This window comes from Piliocolobus tephrosceles, chromosome 3 (assembly GCF_002776525.5).
Source record: "Piliocolobus tephrosceles isolate RC106 chromosome 3, ASM277652v3, whole genome shotgun sequence".
In the NCBI taxonomy this organism is placed as follows: Eukaryota; Metazoa; Chordata; class Mammalia; order Primates; family Cercopithecidae; genus Piliocolobus; species Piliocolobus tephrosceles.
In genome coordinates, this window is record NC_045436.1 from 29,433,880 (window position 1) to 29,446,319 (window position 12,440).

Genomic DNA, 12,440 nt, shown 5'->3' on the forward strand with positions numbered 1-12,440 from the left:
CAGCCTAAGAACTGATTGCTGAATGTAACAATGTCAAAATTATTGCTTGGGTAGATTGGTGGAAACAAAACTTGATTGAAGTAAATTTAAAAAAAGAATGAGAGCTGAAGAATTCAAATCTTAATATCCTAACATAATCACCAATATTATTAATTATTGTTTTTATTCCCAAGCAGGTGAGACAAAATAGTTATTATCCAAACCACCACCCCCTTGAGAATAAGTGGAACTCTCCCAGACAAATCTAAATGTAATGCCTAGAAAGAGCAACTGAATCATTCCTTCATCGTTTTTGTATGAGAACATATGAAGCCGTGCTAAATTGTATGGTGGCAGTGATGGCCCATCTGGAGTGGCTGCTGCAAAGACAATGGCTGCAGCAGATGAGGTGTGGCTGGTGCTGCTCCCTTTGTGGAGTCAGTGGGAGCTGGAAACAGGAGGGAGTCCCAGCCCCTTCCAAACTAGGGGGATGAGAGCCCTGCGCCTCAAGCACAACTTCAACCACCCAGTTGCAGGGACCCAGGAAGCTCCCAGAGGCTTGGAAATGCCTCCTCCAGCTGCTTGGCCTCTTCCCGCTCCAGGCACCTGCTCTGATTTTGTACCAAAGCTGTGGCCGAGCCTGAGCATTGTCACAACCCAGCTGGGTGCACATATGCTCCGGATGCCTTTGGCCACCTTGGCCTCCTCTAGACTTTGGATGCTGACAAGCATGAGAGGGAGGCCAAGGAGGGGCTGAGGGCAGCTCAGCATGGGCCTGCAGGTGCCCCTAGTCATGAAGATCCTGGGTGCCATGATTGCAGCGGAGGCAGACAGGCTCCTGGGCAGAAAGAGATGGGTCCCTGGTGAAATTCCACATTCAAGCCAGGGATGGTCTGAAGCCTGGGGGCCAGACTGCCAGTTTCATGGAACAGAGAAAGAACTTATGGTGTTTTATCCAGGCCTGCCCATGGCTGCCCCTGGACCAATCAGCCCAGACTGCCTCCCCTCTGAAGCTCATAAATACCCTGAACTCAGCCAGACTCCAGCAGACAAATGGGATGACTTGCCTGCAGAAAAGAGCTATCCAGCTTGCCTCCAGAAAAGGGTCTCCTCTCTGCTGAGAGCTGTATACTCATCAGGATGACCTGCCTGTGGATAGAACTGTCCACTCTGGGTCTCCTCTCTGCTGAGAGCTGCGGAGATGTCAGAATGACCTGCCTATGGTTAGGGATCACCCAGTCTGGGTCACCTGAGAGCCGTACTGTCGCTCAATAAAGCACCTCTTCACCTGCTCACCCTCCAGTAGTCCAGGTACCTCATTCTTCCTGGATGTGGGACAAGAATTCAGGATATGCTGAATGGTGGGACTGAAACACACCTCCCACTTTCCACCTTGCAGGTAACAGGAAGGAGAGAAGAGAAAGAAGAGCTGCAGCCCTTCGGGGAGCCCAGACTAGGAGTTCCTCGAGCCAAGACTGTGACACCCTCCTTGGGGCTCTGTGGTTCCTGGCATCTTCTAGCTTCCAGATGCCACCATTTTCCGCAGTGCCCATAGTGGAAGCTGCTTCTTGTATGTCTGGTCCAGCCACAGCCTCTCAGGGAGCTGGTGTCTGTGATGGCATGTGTAGCTGACCACCCCGCCACAGCCAACATGCCTGGCTGTGTGCAGTAGCTGGATCCTGTGCTCACTTGCTCATATACCCCTCTCTGCTCCACACTGGACTCGCCCTTGGCAGGCATAGGATCCAGGCTGGTAGCACAAGCCTAGTGTGGTTTGCCAGGCCAAGTGGGCAGAACGAGCCCAGTGGGCCCAAGCAAAACTTGGGCAAAAGCACCATGGGCCACAGAGGTTTTAGGCAGGTGAAGTGACACCCTGGGTTCTGTGACAATGGCAAGCTAATAGTCTTTGCTGATAGCTTCTTTTTTCTTGGAAATAAAAAGAAAGATCATCAGATAAGAGGAAGGATACAGGAAGACATTGGAAGTTTAATACAAAGGGAGAAGTTACAAAGCAAGTGAGCAAATGAATGAACTAGAGAATTGCTTAAGAATGCTAAGCAGCACTAGGGTGGGTGGTTGCAAATGTAGCATTGTTACAGAAAGCTGTTGTTCATTGTACGCATTTTTGTCAGTCATATTTGGCTGTGCAGGCAAAAATTAGTTGGAGAGTTGGATTTTATTAGGGTTGGCATTTTAGCAAGTAAGTACAATGAAGTTATAAAACAGAAAGGAAGTTTAAGGATAGCAGGAAGTGACTATAATTTTAAAAAAACAAGGACTCTAACATAAGTCATTAGAGAAATGACCATTTGAAGTGGGTACAGACAATCAAGTTATATGAGCAGTGAATTATATATAGCAATAAAGGAAAGAATTGTCAGAGTACTGCGAATGAGCTGAGAAGTTAAGAGGTGGAGGTGAAAAAGTGAAGGAAAATGCTGCAGGGATTTTTGGTTATTTCAAATGAAAAGGGACAAAAATGATTGAGGTAGGTTGGAGACACGTTATTGGAGTATAGGAAGTGAAAGGACATACATTAAAATATGAAAATTAATTTTTACATGGAAATTAAATTGTCACTAATTACAAAAGCAGAAATGCTAGAGAATGGTAGTGAGACAGGTGCTAAAATCTTAAAGAACAGGAGTGAATGAATCATCAGTAGAAGATGGCACCAAGGAAGGAGAGTACAGATATAGTTTGAAGATAAGAGACTTAGATCTGAGTGCCTGGAAATGGAAATGAGAAACAAGGAGGATATGGAACCCTCTTCTGGCTACTCGGTGATGGGGTTACAGGGGAAGCAGAGTTCATAGGAGAAACAGATTTCAGGTTGAGCAACAAATGATGGAACAATTAGAGAAGACAAAGGAGAATTTGCTCATGGTGGACTGAATTGCAGGGTACCATCAGAATATTTTAGTCTTCAGAGAGAAATGAAAGATGAGGCCAGTTAGAAATATTTGGGGTAGGAATCCAAGGAATGAGTGGTATCCTGGGAGTCTTGGGCTTCTTATGGTTATTGCTGTAAACAAACATAAAAGGCATATAGGATTAGTTCTGGTAGCACAAAGAATTAAATGGTAGTAACATTATGAAAAACAGGAAGGGGGAGGAGGTATTCACTATTACATCCACATGGTTTATAAAAGTCATATTATATAGAATGGTATATGTGAAGTGTGAAATTAATCATCCTACTTAACCCTCTATATTCACTAAGAACAGTTTATTTGTATTCACTGAGAAATTTCTATGCACATGTGAAATATATATAGATAGACAACTAGCTCTAATTAACGTTTCTATAATTACATGCCTGCAAGTATGTTTGTATTAGTCTGTTTTCACACTGCTAATAAAGACACACCAGAGACTGGGCAATTTACAAAGGAAAGAGATTTAATGGACTTACAGTTCCACATGGCTGGGGAGGCCTCACAATCATGGCGGAAGGCAAGGAGGAATGACTCACATATTACATAGATGGCAGTAGACAAAGAGAGAGCTTGAGCAGGGATACTCGCATTTTTAAAACCATCAGATCTCATGATATTCATTCACTATCACGGTAACTATGCAGAAAAGACCCACCCCCGAAATTCAATCACCTCCTACCGGGTCCCTTCCAGAACACATGGGAATTGTGAGAGTTACAATTCAAGATGAGATTTTGGTGGGGACACAGCCAAACCATATCAATATTTATATATTACAAAGATACTGTTCATTCTGTTCTTTTATCTCACTGAATTTACCTTTGGAATATTTATTCAATAATCATATGTGAATGTATCTTACTTTTTAAAAACCTTCCTGCATTATTTATCTTTGCATTGATTTATTTAACCTTTTGTCTACTGATGAAAATTTAGGTTGTTGACAGTTTCTTTTGGACTTGTAAGCAATAAACATATTGCTACATACTTCATTTCACAGCATGTATGAGGGTTTTGTATAATATGAAAACCGTGAAAAAAATTTTATACTAAATAATGTTTTTTTATGTTAAATGTTGGTACTTACTGATAAATTGCACCCCTTCTATCCACCAAACTTACAAAAATATGTGCCGGCATTTCATGAGATATGCTGTGCAATATGGATGCTGGCAAATTTTTTAAACTTGTCAATTTTCTATTTGAAATTAAAAAAAAAAAATCCTGCTTTAATCCAAAGACTGTCAATGACAAAGGTGGAAATTTTGGTAATGATATACACACACAAAAACACATATTTTAAGAGATGTTATTAGGTCAGGTGAAAATATTCCATATTCCACAAATCACTCTACCTGAACAGTTTCTCGCACCTTTTCACAGGGCTAGTCTTGAATCTGAGCGGGATATATCGACTTTCCCACTTGCTGTGGAGAGAAATGATTTATTTGATATGTATTCCAAATACACACAAGCCAACTAGGGAGGCAGTCGGAATTTTACTTGAATGATTGCAGCATTTTTTTTTCTTTTCTCCCAGGCATGTAATATTTAAACTTTTGGCATATGTCAAAGAGTGCTTTACCTCTGGCAATCACAGCAGGTCCTTTGAGGAATGCTCAGCCCGGAACCCATCCCTGGATGTCACATCATTATAAACACGATTTCCATCTTCTCAGTTATCCCCTAGACATGTATTGAAACTTTAACTTCCTTTCCTCAACATGAAATGTCTTAGTGACACAATCCTATTTTTTCCAAGTATTTATTTACCTTTACTGATTCATTTTATTTTCCTTCATTTTATGTTATTTTGTTTACTTAAGATGAGGTATTAAAATAAAGTTTTCTGATGAAACCACATATTTCTTTAAGAAAAACCAACTAGAGACTCATAAAGTAAAATTTGTTGAGTTTATGAAATAATTTCATACTTTAACATGTGTCTATTTCAATTAAAACCATATATTTATATGACTTTTTTTTTTTTTTTTTTTTTTTTTTTGAGGCGGAGTCTCGCTCTGTCGCCCGGACTGAAGTGCAGTGGCCGGATCTCAGCTCACTGCAAGCTCCGCCTCCGGGTTCACGCCATTCTCCTGCCTCAGCCTCCCGAATAGCTGGGACTACAGGCGCCCGCCAACACGCCCGGCTAGTTTTTTTTGTATTTTTAGTAGAGGCGGGGTTTCACCTTGTTAGCCAGGATGGTCTCGATCTCCTGACCTCGTGATCCGCCCGTCTGGGCCTCCCAAAGTGCTGGGATTACAGGCTTGAGCCACCGCGCCCGGCCATAACTTTTTTCTCCAAATAGTTGATATAAAGTCAAGGAAGCCTCTTTTAATATTGACTGGGTTCAGAACACACTGCCCTAAAATAGGGCACCATCACATTTGGAAAAAGAGTAGAAGCAGGAGTATCACTCCCACCTTCCCCTTCCCTCTCCCCCCTCTAAAACAAGCCATAAAATCTGGCTAACCTTCACCTAAAGTGGCTCATAACACCCTCGTTGCTGTTCTGTCCCTATACCCAGAGGATTGCCATTACCTCTGAAGACACAGGGACACAGAGAAAACTCTGAGCAAACAGGCTTTGCTAAGTTTCCCCCACTTTATTAACATTAGGTCATACTTCTCCGAGATTGTCCATTCTTCATTAAATCCAAGCACAAAATGTAGAGGTTTTTCTGTTTCTTTGGATCTTCATTTCTGCAGGCTCCTGTGTAACATAAAACTTAAACATTAAGCAGATTTTTATACTTTCTTCTTGCTAATCTGTCTTTTGTTACAGGTGCCTCAGCCATGAACTTAGCAGTGGGTAAGCAAAGAGATATTTCCTCTCTTATATTAGGCATACACCAATAGACATTTCACATCTCTTTCTTTCATAAATCACACATTTAATATATGATGGGCAATTTCTTTAGATGGGAATATCAATGTAGATGCCATCTAGAAAAACAAAATTTTAGGTTAAGACAGAAATAATTTTTCCAATGACTCTGTTATCTCAGTTTAGTATTAAAATAGAGCACACATTGTTCCAATATAATTAGTCCTAACATTCTTTTACATGGTACTTTACAAAGTTAGAGAATTATAAAATTGTGATTTTAAGCTTCCAAGTTTTTCTTCACTGTTGCCTGGAAACAATGTACCTCCCACAATAATAGTGGAAACATATTTTTAATATACAAGTCCAAAAACCAAGCTAACTCCTTACTTTGATTACTTTTGTTTTATAATACAGACATAAATCCATTAAAACAATTTGGAGTCTTTGAATGAAAGCAATAAAGAAGTTATACTATTACAAGACTGAAAAAAAAAAAAAGAAAAAGAAAATTTTAGTATCTTGTCTTTTTTAAACGCCTCACATACCTCTAATCTGACATTTTTAGTGATTCACCTTTACCAAATCTTTCCAATATATTTAATCTAGTTTTAACATAAATTACTATTTCTTTTACACAAGTTTCTTTGGTCCTATTTTCATTAATTAAGCTATGTAATGATAATAAATAAAAGAAAAATAAATATTTTAAGCAAGCACAATGGACTCTTGATAATCCCCTAAAGGGAACAATAGTGCTAGGGCATACTAGAAAAAAACGTCATTCTAGCAAACATATTTATTTAATTATTTGTTAAAAATATATTTATTATAATTATTGTTTATACAGGCGAAAGTGCACATAGCTCCTAGACACTCAGTTGGGTGAAGTGTGTGTAGTTAAATGAAGGTATCTTCTATTCAACTCTATGCTGTTTATTATGATAGGTATTTTGCATTTACTATTGTCAATTCACAAAACAATTCTAAGAAGTAGGTATTAATTCCTGGTTTACAAATGATGAACTTGAAGTTGAAAGTGATGAAGTAACTTGATCAAATTCACAAAATTAATGTGTTGGAGATGGAATTTCAACAAAGAAACCTCTCTTATGTTGAATGACCTTTCAAAAGATAGCACCCCCCAGAATGCTGAATGATAGTCTATGATCCCATCAATGCATTTCTGGTGCAATATGCGCCAGATTGCCCCATAAATAAACTTTTACAACTGAGAAATATATAGGATCTACTTTTCTAGATTTTTTCTGAGATCCAATGAGGATCATCTGAAAAGAGTGACAATTCATATAGTTGAGTGTATAGAAACCATCAGAGTTTAATGATGTTTGTGTGACTCAATACTCTGAAGACAAATAAGAATAGCCGAAGTAAAGATCAGAAAGTCACTAGAACTTTTTTTTTTTTCATTCTAACCCATGGCCTTAAGTCTACAAATCTTTGATTACCAACCATACTTCACCATTAGCTGTATAACAAGAAACGAAAAAAAGAAATGATTGTCTTGGCATGGTGGCCTGTAATCCTAGCACTTTGGGAGGCTGAAGTGGGAAGATTGCTTGAAGCCAGGAGTTCAAGACCAGCCTAAGAAACTTAGTGAGACCCATCTCTACACATTTTTTTTTTTTTTTTTTTAATTAACTGGATGTCAGGATGCATATCTGTAGTCCTAGATACTCGAGAGGCTGAGGCAGGAACTTCGTGTGAGCCCAGGAAGTAAAATAAATGGCTAAGAAGTCACTCTCAGGAACAATACTGTTCAGCCACATTCACTAGCTGGGTAAGAAATTCAGTGTACTTTAGTTATTAAAATGGAGGTAGGACTCCATTCTGCTCTTTTACTTGTTTTATAGGATCTAACTGGTTAATTTGAATGATGTCTCTTCCTGCATAGATAAAGTTATCTTCTCTTCCAGACAGTCTTTATGTTCGGCTTTGTTAAAGCAGGAAAAAGATAGGCCTCTCTGGTCTGAAGCTCCAGAATAGCAGTCTGCTCAAGCATTAATGTTATTTGCTTTTGAGGACTTGAGATACAAGTCTAACTAAAATACAGTATGTAATTCCTTTCCTTTATAATTATCCATTTTTAAATAAATCTACTTTAACGTATTTTAGAAAGAGGAGGATGATTGGCATGCCAGAATTTGGCATTTTTAGGTATTAATACTATCGGATTCCCTTTAATATCTCTCTCACTGTCTCTCCTCTCTTTCTCTTTCTCTCTTTATATATAATTAGTATATATAATTTGTGTGTCTACAAAATTATACATACACACACACATATATAGTATAACATATCCAGTGACACATTTTGTAATCAATCCTGTGATTTTTTAACAAATATATACAGTCATGAAACCACTACCTCAATCAAGATAAGGGAACATCACCTCAAAAATGACCCACTTGGAGGAAGTGGTGGCTCACGCTGGTAATTCTCACCACTTTGGGAGGCCGAGGTGGGTGGATCATGAGGACAGGAGATCTAGACCATTCTGGCTAACACGGTGAAACCTCGTCTCTACTAAAACTACACAAAATTCGCCGGGCGTGGTGGCGGATGTCTGTAGTCCCAGCTACTCAGGAGGCTGAGGCAGGAGAATAGCTGAATCCAGGAGGTGGAGCTCGCAGTGAGCCGAGATCGTGCCACTGCATGCCAGCCTGGGCTACAGAATGAGACTCCGTCTCCAAAAAAAGAAAAATCCCCTTTGTCCTTGTGTACTTGTTCACTGCTTCTCACCACTATGCCTTGGAAAATACTGATTTATTTTTTGTCCTATAGAATTTTCTCTTACACAATGTCACATGAACTAAATCATACAGTACCTAACTTTTAGTCCTATCCATTTTTCTTACAAATCTAAAACTCTTTTTTCTAAAATAATGTATGACTTTTCCATACTTTATTCAGCTCCATTAACATTAATCATTCCCAAAACCACACTTAAAGGTAATTTCGGCCGGTCGCGGTGGCTCACGCCTGTAATCCCAGCACTTTGGGAGGCTGAGGCGGGCGGATCACAAGGTCAGGAGATCGAGACCATCCTGGCTAACACAGTGAAACCCTGTCTCTACTAAAAATACAAAAAATTAGCCGGGCTTGGTGGCAGGCGCCTGTAGTCCCGGTTACTCGGGAGGCTAAGGCAGGAGAATGGCGTGAACCCGGGAGGCAGAGCTTGCAGTGAGTAGAGATCGTGCCACTGCAATCCAGCCTGGGTGACAGAGCGAGACTCCGTCTCAAAAAAAAAAAAAAAAAAAGGTAATTTCCTCCCTTTCCGCAAACTTTCCTTCCCAATCATATATACACATATGCACACACACACATATACATATATAGTATATATACATATACATATATAAACATATACATATACTGTATATTTACATAATATATTATATATAAAGATATACATATAATTGATATATATATAATATATCAATATATAACATATAAATATTTTAACAAATGTGTGTATATATATTCATTTAAGTAAACTCACAAAAATGAACTGCAGGATTAGCAGAAGAACCAAAGAATTTTCAATCTCAATATTTTAGAATGTTTAGACAGAGAAAATCCTCAAATACACACAGTAAAAAGACGGACAAGGAGACAGACAGAGAAAGACAAAGGGAAGGGGGGAGATTGAGAGAACTTAAGAAACCAAGTGTTCCAGAGAAGAGTATCGAATTCTTCTTCTTTCTCAAACTAATTTATTACTACACATTTATAGTGTTGAAAGTTAAAACTCTGGGTGTGTCTCAGGGAAATTAACTTAAATGTCTCACCAAAGTGTTTACGTGGTTACATATTTGTTATTAACAATAAATGATTTTATTGAATACATCTAGTAACTTTAGGGCCATAATTTATCAAAATATATTATACTGAAGAATAAAATAATGGTAATACCCATAGTTACTTAGATGCATACCTTATTCCTTTAATTGAAATGCAAGCCTCTTTTAAGAGGAGCTTTTTTTTTTTTTTTTTTTTTTTTTTTTTGCATTCACAGCAGTGTTGCCCATATTGTAGCTGATATGGGAATGTAACTTAGTAAATAACTGTCAAATAGGTGAGTAAAGTTACTAATTAATGATAATATTGACACATAACTATTCTCCAAAATGGGAAACATAGTAAAAGGGGGAAACAAATGCAAACAAATGAACTTTTTCTTATACAACACATATTATGCATAAGAACTTATGCCATCTCTATGAACTGGCACTCTGGAAGTAGCAGGCACAGAGGCACAGAGCATATCTTAGTACTTGTAATAATGTCAACCAAGGTAAAAATTTATTCTTGTTCAATTTCTTCTGATTATTATATACATTTACATATATAGTATATATTTATATATTATATATAAAACATAGAATATATATTTGATATTTATGATATATATATGAAAGTACTTTTTAAAATTTTTGTTGAAAATCTTAGTACAGTGTTAAAGCTTATGGCCCAAAGCTGGTAACAATTTCAGAAAAGACTAGAAAATCAAAGACACAAATGTGAAAACTGGATTGTTAACTAAGAAACTTCAGCTGAGAGAAGATAATTGTTGTGGTTCCTCATAATGAAGAAAATTCTATTGAAAAAAAAAGAAGAAGCAAGTAAAGTGATAAAGTTTAGATATGTGTCGTGCCAAATCTCATGTTAAAATGTAACCCCCAGTGTTGTAGTTAAGACCTGGTGGGAGGTGTCTGGGTCATGAGGGTGGATCCTTCATGAATGGAATGGGTCATCCCTTTGGTAAAAAGTGAGCTCTCACTGTGAGTTGACAGGACATCTGGTTGTGTAGAAGAGTGTGGTACTTCCCCCTCCCTTGTTCCTGCTCCCTCCATGTGAGATGCCTGCTCACCCTTCACCTTCCACCATGATTAGAAGCTTCCTAGAGCCTCTCCAGCAACAGGTGCTGGCACTATTCTTCCTGTGCAGCCTGGATGGCTGTAAGCCAACTGAACTCCTTTTAAAAAGAAATAAATTCCAGTATCAGTATTTCTTTGTAGTGATGAAAGAGTGGCCTAATACATACCATTCAGACAACTCTTGAATATGCATTTAAGTAACTGGAAGAAAATTTATAATTTAAGGAAATGGAAGAGATTCATTTAGAATTAAGGAAGCAGCATAACATTAACATTGAGAATAATATTTGTAGGAAGTTATAGACTAGAAAAGCAGAAAAGTAAAAATCTAAAGAATGGAAGATATGAGAACCCATAGCACCAGATGCTCTTAGATGGCTTTTTTTAGTTCAAAATACATTCACTTTTTAAAATTCAGCCTCTTTTATTGCTTAAATAGAAATAAACTCTTCCTATTAATTTCAGAAAGCTGGATGTAATATATACTTAATATTTTTAATAACATATCATGGTAACTAATAACTTTAGAGACTCCCTTTTCTTTGGATCTACTACTCTAAAACTTCCTCCTAAGAGGAGAGTGAGAGAGACAAAGAGAGAGAGAGAGAGGAGGCAAATTCAAAGTAAATGCAATTACTTTACATTCTTAAACTCTATACAATGTCATGCTCTTTTGCTTACTGGGCACATTTTGAAAACTAAAATTCAATTTAACAGATAGAACACATACAATCTATTTATTCCTGTGTAACAATTTACCCCAGTACTTAGCATTCTTAAGAAAGCAAAAATTTATTATATTCCATAGTTTCTGCTGGTCAAGAATCCAGCTTAGCTAGCTAGTACTAGCTAAGGGTATCTCAAGAGGTTGCAGTCATGGTGCTGGCTGGGATTGCAGTTATCTGAAGGCTTGAGTGGGGCAGATGGATAACCTGACAAAATGGCTCATTCCCAAGACTTTTGGCAGCAAGTCACAGTTCCTTGCTCAATGTTGACTGAAAGCCTCAAAGCCTTGTCCATTGAAAGTCTCCAAAGAGTAGCTCACAGGATAGCAACTGGCTTTCCCCAGAGTGCATGATCTAAAAGAGACTGAGAAAGAAACCACGATGAGTTTTCAGAAGTGACATGTCATCGCTTTTACCACATTCTCTAACCTACACAGACCAATTTTGATACAATGTAGGAGAAAGTCACACAATTATGAACCATTTTAGAGACTGACTACCAAAGATGTGTTATGTGGTTGTTAAGCTTGTTTCACCTGGGATGGGTGGGACAGCTGTAAACACAAACCTGATTAAAAGAAAAGGAACAAGAAGGGAGCAGGAAGTAAGATATCCTTGTTCCTGCAAGAATGAAATGTTGCCAGAGGAGATCTTATTCATGAGTACTAGGGGTTGGTGTTACTCGATGTATGATGTGCAGGCTAGTGTTCATCTACCAACACTCTGTCACTAGTTCAAAATGAGGCGCCCTAAAGAGCTAGGATTAAAATCTCTGAATGCAACCTACTACCCAGCTTTCACTGGTATCTCTAAGGAAGATGATGAGGCTGGATCTGGGAATATTGGAAGAAGCTGGAAACTGAAACCTGTTGCCTCTGCTCATGTGAAAAGCAGTTGTTGGGGTGATAATGGAAGAAATTGGAAAGGACTGTGTCTCTTCCTCTCCCTCCTGCTTTCTAGTATTTATCTTGGTTTTCCTGTTGGTAGAAACTAACAGGGAGTCAGCAGTGAAAAAAGAAATGTGGATTTAAACTCAGCCTCACAGTCCACTCCTGTTCCTAATCAGCATC